Genomic DNA, 6,110 nt, shown 5'->3' on the forward strand with positions numbered 1-6,110 from the left:
GATTAATATGCTTTGGAACTTACGGAGGTTTTCTTCTGTGGTCCATTTTCATGTATGTTTCACAGGTACTACAAAAGAATGTGGTACTACAAAAGAATACTGGACCCAAACTCTCTCACCACAGTCTTCCCCGTTCCTTGATTATTTCCGGTAGTGCCCCTGAATGCACATTTTTATGAAAAAACCCACTTTATTCTTCTTGTATGCGACCCTTTGCAAACTTTTTTATTTTTTATAAAGTATTCAAGTGTGATTGACGTCCCTTTAATCTCAGTTGGGCTGATAATAGGATTGGATAATTCTATTATTCATCACATCCCCTTATCTTGTCTTTCTGCCGGTGTAAGCTACTCTCCAAATATTGGCTGAGATCCTGTGGGTTCGTTGGGCTGGGAGGCAGAAGTCCAGAGCTCAGAGGATGAGATTAGTGAGCCAGACCCGGCACATGGAGGGCTTGATGAATCGTTCATGCTCGTGTTGAATGTATACCGCCCTCGTATCTTTTTCTGCCGAATCGGGACCGGACCAAGAGCAGATTCTGCCCGAAAGGGGGCGCTATCTGGCGCGTGCTCCTCTTCCTAGCGCCCAAGTCAACGCCTCGCTGGGCGCCAAGTCCGCGCCTCGCTTTGGACCCCGGCCGCCGGCGGGACGGACGCTCGGGTCCAAAGCAGTGGCTGCACCGACACGAACCTGTCTGCTTTTGTCCACCTGTCTTCCCTCGCCACCTGCATCTAATATGGTCTCTAAATGCCTCGCTTTGTACTTTGTGACTTTCTCGTAGCCCTTTAAAGCAGCGGAGAAAGAAAGGAGACAGTCAAGACTCGGGAGAAAATGTTTCATCCCTGGTTCTTCTAGTGGTGGCCGGGAAGTGACTCCGGACGGACGAGCAGAAAATTCCCAGGACCATCAATAGAGGTCTTTGGTGTAGAATGCGGTTTGCTCAGCTGTCAGCAAACAGGGACACAAAACCTAAATTTAAGATATAAGAAATAGCTAAATAAAGTAGACTTTGGCTTCTTACAACTAATTGTTCTGAAACGTAGCAAAATGGTCAGATTCTGTCTTGAATATATTCTCGAGAGAAGCCTTTCAATAAGGGGGTGTAGCTCAGTGGTAGAGCGCGTGCTTAGCATGCACGAGGCCCCGGGTTCAATCCCCGGCACCTCCAGTTGCTTTTGTGTTTAAATTCTTTTTCATTGCTTTACTTTCTTTTCCTTGTTAAACAGAAAGCAAACCTATTTCACAAAGGTTTCGCCATTAATATTAGTGCTGTTCCGTTTCTACTCCTCAGCCTTGACACGACTCATGTGGGCTGCCCAAGCAAAAGGTGGAAAAGATGGAGCTGGAAGACAAAGACGGCTCCCGATTCCAAAACTTCAATGGCGTCGCCAAATTGACAAGCTCATTAACCTTTGGGGTATTATTACTTTGCAGTATTATTACTTAAAAAGTAGGAAATAAAAGATAAATGTAGAAATATTTAATAAAAGAAAAACGTAAGCTCTCAATTTCCTTTCTTTTTCTGGTCCTTGTTTAGCCATAATCCATTGCATGCTGAGCACTGAGAAACGCAGAGCCTTCCAAACTGGGAAATTGAGAAAGTTATTTTCATCAGGGAATGTAGAGGCGTCACACTTCTGCCGAAATAGCTCCACTGGGAAGCATGCTCTGCTGAAGATCTCAAAGTTCATGCATTGATTTCCAGTTTTATTCTGTCTTTTTCTCTTGCCGGATAATTTGACTTCCCTTAGATGACGTTACAGAAGTAATTTTACCTAAGACAGGGGCGCCCTCTATCGTAAAGATATTTTTCAGACTCTTGGTCCACACAAGAGTTGGTGGCACCGGAGAGAGCTTGTTAGAAGAGCGAAATCTCAGCTTCACCTCAGACGTATTGAACCAGAAGCAGCAGTTTAACAGGATCCACAAGAGATTCTTTTGCATATTTAAGAAGCATTATGACGTGCTTTGACGTGGAGTAAGGGTGTATGGTATAAATACACGGCTGTATTTTTTTCCCCAATTTTCTATTCTAACACAGAAAACATAATTGCAAAAAAAACTATTTCTATTGCTGAATCATTTTTGTGTTCTTATCATTGACTCTGTTCCTCTTCTCTCGGGTAATATTGTATTTATTAATATTTTTTGAATCACTGTTCATGATTGAATATGATGTGACGTTTCCATTTTCTTTTTTCTTTTTTTTTTTTTTTTTGAGACGGAGTCTCGCTCTGTCGTCCAGGTTCGAGTGCGGTGGCGCGCTCTCGGCTCACTGCAACCTCCGCCTCCCCGGTTCAAGCGATTCTCCTGCCTCAGCATCCCAAGTAACTGGGACAACAGGCGCGCGCCACGCGCCCGGCTAATTTTTTATATTTTTAGTAGGGACGGGGTTTCACCATATTGGCCAGGTTGGTCTCGAACTCCTGACCTCATGATCTGCTTGTCTCGCAAAGTGCTGGGATTACATTCATGAGCCACCACGCCCGGCCTTCATTTTCTTTTTAATAAAAATTTCTCAAGTTTTGCAATAAAGGCTGTGCTAACTTTTAATGTAAACTGGGAAGTTTGTACCTTTGCTCTGAAACATTTTAAATAGGATAAGACCTTGTAATCATTCCAGAATACACAGCCCTCTCCTCATCAACTACCACCAAATCTTCAGGAACTTTTGTATTAACTGCATTTTGTATTCTAAGCTCCGTGATAGATTTTAAAGATCCAAAACCCTTGCTAATCCTAATGAACGTGTGAGCTGAAGGATATCGCAAGAATTGGGAAATCCTTGGTTTCCGATATAATGTCAGGCCACCTCTCTCCCTGTGAAGTGATTAAGAAATTTTCAGTGGAGAAAATAAGTTCCGAAAGTCATTCTTTCTCAGATTAAGATGTCTTGGGTTTCATTTTACTTCGTTAAAGAAAGATTCAGAGCTAGTACTGAGGAGCCACACTTTCTTGATGTGGGAAATAGATAATTTTCTGTTCTGTTGACATTTTTTCTCTCTCTTCTCTCGTTTTGAAAGTACAGTTCCACAATGTCTCTTTGCCACTTATACCCACTGTGGAAGGAGAAAATTATTCACAGGCTTCAATCATGGGAATCAATTTGCAAAGGAATATAGTAAAAATGTGAGGAAGAATATCATGAATTATTACCATTGCTTTATGCTAGGGCTCAGGCCCACATGGAAATATTTTTTTCTGCTCACCACAATAGACTTTAAGGAAGTCCACCTCTGTAATTTAAGGTAGAAATGGACAGGATGCAAAAATCAAGAGTTTAATATAAGAAAGCTATAGGAAATACAGGATGGAGATTTCAAAAACATCTTGGGACAACAAAAACAAATGACATATGACAGACAGAAATACTTCTTTGAGAGCAAACAGTGCCTATCTTTGGCCTGGGACAATAGTGAATCATTTTAAGGTACATTATAGATGAATTTTGGAAATTCAACTATATTTTATTTTGGGGTTGTATACTTCAATGAGATCATATTTAAAACATTTTTTCTCCAGGGAGAAATTAAGAACCTCTTTCAAAAATCAGCTGGGCATGGTGGCGGCCACCTGTAATCACTGCTACTTAGGAGGCTGAGGCAGGAGAATTGCTTGAACCCGGGAGGCAGAGGTTGCAGTGAGCCAAGATTGTGCCACTACACTCCAACCTGGGTGACAGAATGAGACTCCATCTCAAAAAAAAAAAAAAAGGACTTCTGAGAGGAATGAGGATGTGGCCATTTGTGAGACCCTGGGTGAATGTGTGGGAAGCGGCAGGTGGGCAGGACCATTGGTTGCACGGTGACATGGAAGCAGACACTATTCATTAGGCCATGTAGTCAATCTGACTCAAAAGGTAGAGTTTTATTCTTTTCAAAGACATATTTAATTGAAGAAAAAATATTTTTTAACCCTTTACTGTCTAGTTCAGGAATTCTTTTTTAATATTCAATCAAGGTGGGAGACTTACAACAGTGTAATCAAACCTCCTTCTCCCTGTCAACTGTCCGGAGCCATGAGGCCCGGAATTAGCCGACCTCTGTTGCTTGATCTCCGCAAAGCGGAGACAAGATGGCACATTTCCGGGTTCTTTATTATAAATTGTTCCCGCGCGCGCCTAAAACTTTTCCCGCGCGCGCCTAAACTTTTCCCGCGCGCGCCAACCTTTCCCGCGCGCGCGCAAACATTTTCGCGCGCAGGAAGATATGCAGCCTACGGCGCAGGCGCGATCCCGCGCTCGGGAAAATTACAAACCCATGGCGCATGCGCAATTGTAATTTGAGAGAACCCAGCCCTCTGTCACCGCCCTGGCCCAACCTCTTCCCCTGCCAGCCTATATAAGGCATTGCACTGCCACCATTAAACGGGACTTGATCAGGCTATTTGTCTTGTCTCCATTTCTCGTGTTTTCTTGTCTCCTCCATTCCCACTCCCCCTTTCAGGGTCCGTTCGACTGTCCTGCAGGTCGGGACAGTCAACAAATCAAGATGTAAATACCAAAGAATATAGAGTGTGAATTCAATTTCTAGATTATCATATAAAAGTTCCTTACGTAAAAACTATTACTCCACCTTTTTGATCTGTCAACTTTAGGAAAACAATACTCAACCCGTTACAATCTTCTCTCTGGTTCTAGATGCACTAGAGATGCCTTTCGCATGTCTGCAGGCTCCCCGAACAGAGTAACTAGGTATGAATGAGGTCTATCTCCCGAGATAAATGGTTGGTTCATCAGAAAAATCTCATACATTTAGAACTCATCCTATGTCTCCCCATGCATAGATATTTCTGAATGCTTACAGAAACTTAATAAACAATTCTCACAGTGTTCTCTGTACCTTGGGGCAAACAGAGCAAAAAACTATACAAAAAAAAAAAAAAAAAAACCAGAAAGAAAGAAAAAGAAACACCTTCTTGTGAGGAACTTCGGGTAATCTAACTAGTATCTTGGTTTCTTCAGGTGCAAGTCAGAGAATAATCACATGATGACTCTGGAAACTTTCACATCATCAAACAGCCTAGATAATTTTCCTCACATCCTCCTAGCACTTTCACGTACACACACACACACACACCACAGAGCTTGTAGAGTTTTTTGAGTGACACATCTCTAATACCCAATTTCAGTGAAACCTGCCATTTACGTTTCCTCTTACCTATTCCACTATCCCCATGAGCCAAGTGAGAGAAATTCTGCCAAACCATAAGGTGTTCTCAACTTCGAAAGGGGCTCAGTGATATACTTACCAATATAGGTAAAGTCATACACATGGAGGATGAGAATGAAGATGAATGAGAAAATATAATACCTATTGGGAAACTGGCAGGAAATGAGACTTTCTGGGTCTTTTGTGAAAGTTTCAAGGCCATGGCGGTAACCAGTGTGAATTCCAGGGTTGAAGATCATCTAGGAAGAAGTTCATTTTTTTGCTTTTCACAACTATCAGTAAATAAGTTCTTGATCTTCATATCTCAAAGGACACTTTGAGTTCTCATTGTACTCACACTTTATTGGTGCCTTCTACTCACTCCCACCTCCACGTGTTCAGGTCAGAGCAATGGGCTGAGTTCACTGTGTTTCATCAATGGGCAGGATCCTAAGGAAGAATATGGTAAGTTCAACACGTTCCCAAACAAACTCACCTCCTCCTCCTAATATCTTGTTCATTCCTTCAAAGAACAATAAGCCTCTCTATTCTGCTTTTTTTCCTCCTGTTTGTTGAGGCTTTCTTTTATGGATTCCCCACTTTCTGGCTTGCTCTGTAGATCCAATAAGTCTTCGAATCCTGTGTCTAGCTACCTATGAACGTGCTTTCAAAATTTCAAAGTTTTTCTCCATCCTTGAATCTACTATTTATTTCATGTCTTGAACATTATTCTGGACTACTCCATGAACCTCCTCAGTTGCCTTCATGCTGTAATACAGTCAAGAACCCCTTGGCAATGAATAACAAGTTGCATGTAGTTTTATTCTCACCTGGGGTTTTCTCATCAAAGTTTTGCTCTTACCATTCCTGAGGAGCAAACGGCAATAGCAGAAGTGTATTATTCAGGAAAAAGCTGGTCAGTTTTCTAATGCAAGTTTCCAGTATTTTGTGTTCCATTTC

General features: G+C 42.0%; 1 non-coding gene across 1 annotated transcript; it reads left to right on the plus strand.

Annotated features, from left to right (window-relative positions):
- Nucleotides 1-1,096: 1,096 nt before the first annotated feature.
- On the plus strand, nt 1,097-1,168 carry TRNAA-AGC. The gene has a single exon. It is a non-coding gene; the product is annotated as a tRNA-Ala (tRNA).
- The last annotated feature ends 4,942 nt before the right edge of the window (nt 1,169-6,110 follow it).

This window comes from Piliocolobus tephrosceles, chromosome 5 (assembly GCF_002776525.5).
Source record: "Piliocolobus tephrosceles isolate RC106 chromosome 5, ASM277652v3, whole genome shotgun sequence".
NCBI classification, from domain to species: Eukaryota; Metazoa; Chordata; class Mammalia; order Primates; family Cercopithecidae; genus Piliocolobus; species Piliocolobus tephrosceles.